The sequence below is a fragment of the Triticum dicoccoides genome, chromosome 3A, assembly GCF_002162155.2.
Source record: "Triticum dicoccoides isolate Atlit2015 ecotype Zavitan chromosome 3A, WEW_v2.0, whole genome shotgun sequence".
Classification (NCBI taxonomy): Eukaryota; Viridiplantae; Streptophyta; class Magnoliopsida; order Poales; family Poaceae; genus Triticum; species Triticum dicoccoides.
The window spans coordinates 505392855-505396691 of NC_041384.1; positions in this window are offsets into that span (position 1 = coordinate 505392855).

Below are 3837 nucleotides of genomic sequence, written 5' to 3' on the forward strand. Positions count from 1 at the left end.
CGGTGGCTTGCTCGACCAGATCTGGCCCTCCGGGCGGCGCGGGCCGTGGGTGGCGCGGCTGCGGGCGGCCTCCTCTGCCTTGGCCGTCCTGGCTGGGGGAGGTGGCGGCGCAGGTGTGGTGGTGTGTACGGCGGCGCAGGTGGTGCGACCGGTGCGCTGGCCGATCTGGTGGCTACGTACCCGGCGGATTCAGTGCCTGGAGTCCGGCGGGCGGCGCGGGATGGGTAGTGGCCTGGTGTGGCTGCTGCTCCGGCCGTGGGGGGTTCCATGGTAGCTTGGCAAGTCGGATGCGGCGGCGGCTGGCATGTTTCGGCGTCGGTTCGTCTGTAGGCGGCGTGCGGCGGCCTTCGATTCCTCTCCCTATCGCCCGCGCTCCACTTCTGTCGATGGACTGGGCTTTTCCTAGCCGTGGTCCATTGCCCGTCTCGCGCCCGGCAGCAGGACCGCACCCGTCTCGCGCCCGGCAGCAGGACCGCGCCCGTCTCGCGCCCGGCAGCAGGACGGGCCGATGGCGGCTGGTTGGGGGCAGCTCAGGGGTGCGAAAGGTGGGGCCTTTCCACCCGTCTCTATAGGTGGCGTGGCGCTGGGTAACTGGGTAGGTGGCGTCGAGGTCTTGGATGCCGGGGCAGCGGCCCTGGGGGTGGTGTCACAGTGCTCTTGGGCAAAGCCCGTGCCTGGGTGCTGCCCTGTGACCATGGTCGTGTGGACGACATGGTCGCCGGGGTGTGGCGTTCGGTGGCGGTGAGTATTGGCCGGGGTGAAAACCTGCTCTATCCTCGGACGGACCGGCGGCGGCGAAGCTCGTTCCCTTCCTGAAGGCGTCGTTGCGGCCATCATTGCCCGTCGTGTTGCTCCAGGGGAAACTCTGACTCTCGGGTCGGGCGGTGGCGGTACTCCGGTGTCGTATCCTTCCTGAAGGCCCCGCCTTGGAGCCCACGGTTCGTCATATATATGCGGCTTCATCTCTTCGCGGTGGCGTGTTCACGGTCGCGGACCCGGCTGCTCTTATAGTGCTTGGGGTGGTGTTGCTGCGCTCAGCGCTTATGTATCTTGCCTCGGGTGTGTGCGTGTGTTGTGGTGGTGTGCGTTTATACGAGGTTGTTGTTGATCATTGTTTTATTTATAAAACGGGGCGAAAGCCTTTTTGGGTAGTAGTTTCGGCTCGTTAATATAATGATCTCAGATCAAAGCATGGCTCGACTCCTGTAACTCAGGAGCCAGCTTGTTTAAGCTAATTATGCATATGAACAACAAATATAATGATCATAAAAATGATTACATAAGTATGTAATATGTATATTAAGCATGCATAACGTAAGCAAAACAGTTTTAGTATGCACATATCACAAAAGAAATGCCGACTCTCCTAGCCATATTAGTACTAGACGAGGGAGAGGCGGCCGAGAGAATGAAGCCCGTCGGCGTCACCACTCGCTAGGGGAAGTAGGACATTGGGGATCAAGGGCGGGGTTTTCGCAGAGTTGTGATAGGCGCTTGGGCTAGATGGTGAGATGTATTGATTTGTTGTTCATATTAGAGCTTGGCTCGGCTCGTTAGTCATTGAGTTCGAGTCGATTCGAGCGGTCACAAGCTACTTGTTTAGCTCGCGAGTTTTGAGTTTTGATTCCAGCCCTAATAGTTTCGTCGGCAAAACTGCTAGCCGGGTACTTCAGGAGCGTGGGTTCCATACTACCATATGTACGGTAACGGCGGTGTTTGTTTCAGCTTTAGGACCAGATTCAGCTTTGAAAAAGCTAAATTTGATAAATACTTCTTCCGTCCGGAAATAGTTGTCATCAAAATCTCCTCTAATCTCTCCTATATATAATATATAATATCTTTCCCTACTAATAAAGCAGCTAATGCTTCTGGTCGTCCGTCGTTAGCAATTTTACAGAAAACCCCTTTATCTTTTTGGGAATCAACCCGCCGTCCAAAGCGAACCGGTATGAAGGGGAAAAAACGCAGGCACGTTCTGCCTCCCAGCGCTCCGCCCCGCCCCACCAACCTCCTGCGACGCCCCACGCGCCGCCGGCCACCTCCTGCCTCTCACCTCCTTCCCCGCCCCGCCCAGCACCGCCTCACCGCGCGCCGCCGGCTGGCTCCTGCCTCGCCAGGGTAAAAAAAGGGGTCGCCTGCATCCTCCCACCCGCACGCCTGCGCTCGCCTCGCCCCCACGGCTTCACCTCTCTTGGCACCGGCGGTAGGCCATCCTGCCACCCGACTCGCCTAGCCTGCACGGAGGCGGCCGTTGGAAGTTCGATCTCCCCTTCCCCGTCACCCGCCATCTACGACCACCATCCTCACCGCCCCCTCCCTTACCTCAGCCCGATCTAGAAGCCTAACCCCCCTCAACCCTCTCTGAGCACAGCGTGTTCCGTCGGCGGCAACAGCGCCTCCTTCTGGCCGGATCAAGGCGTGGAGACCCATGCTCCCCTCATCTGGTTGGACACAGCTGAGCACATATGTTCCCTGCCTTTCTGCTACATGTACGAACTGAAGCTTATTGTGTACACTTTGGTTGCTTTTTTTAGAGAGAAAACACTCTGGTTGCTTTTTTTAGAGAGAAAACACTCTGGTTGCAGGTAGAATCAGAAATCAAAGTCCACAGAGATGCATATGTCATGGGCGAATGCATGATGTAATAGAATCCAGAGGACCTTCAGACTTGGCTCTCTGCTGGGGTGAAGGGTGTGAAGTGTTGTGCCGAGATGCAGATTCAGAGCCTTTTTTCTTTCCAATTTGTACATGCTCGGCAATCCAGAACTGGTTTTACTTTTCCTTAAAGAAACTGATTTAAATTTTTGCTGTCTCCTAGAGGGCGCTGAATCAGGCTGATGTGCGCTTGGCCAAACGAAGGAGCAGACAATCACTCAGAAGAAATTCATCCGAGCTCTCAAGTTGAAGTCAAACTGGCCAGCTACGTTTCAAAGGTAACATCTACTCCCTCTGTCTCAAAGTATAAGATTTTTTAATCGAGATATATACTGAGATAGAGGGAGTATATAATACAGTAAGTAAGATGATAGTTTGATGTGTAGACAGGAAGAAATCACACACAATAGATGCAGCTGGTATTTTGGAAATAAAGGCAGAGGTTTAAATTCAGAATTGGGACTAATTGGTTTGTAATTTATACATGTCCCCAACATGAATACTGCAGTCTTTGTCATAAGATTTCCAATGGTACTGATTTTTTTTTAATTATAATCTTTTAAAAGTAGAGCAAGAACAGGATGTTGTCTATCAGTTTTAACCAAGTGCAGAATTTCGTTTGGCATCAATATATCTATTTCGATATAGAAAGAATTTGAGGATCATCATGTTTCCATTATGAGACGCGGCTGGGATATGAAGTACTGGATCTGCGGTGAACGGCCATCCGCAAGATCTACATCATCATCTTTTGGTCAGTTCACCATGAAAGCCATTCTGTGATATGCGGTTGTTCCAATATTATGTTTTCTGATTATTTGCACATAGGACTATTAGTGCTGCTGCTACAACTGAAGCCTAGAAATTTCTACTTACCATGCACGACCAACTATGGTGCCAAGAGTTGACATCTAGCTTGCACACATTAGCAGTAATTTCTACACATGTTTGAAACTGTCTTATTGGGATAAAATAAACGTATTTTCCACGGGTTTTTAAATTGAGTGATTCATAGTTTCCAGTGTGATTGTTTGAGGTCTGTTAGTAACTTTTTCTGAAGTGTGGTTACTGTCTATTTAACACTGGGTGTCCCCTAATCTTCATTTTAGCTGCTCCCCTCAGAGACATGGTCACTTTTTTTTCTTGAAAAAAGAGAAGACATGTCACGTCTATAAAGGTTCA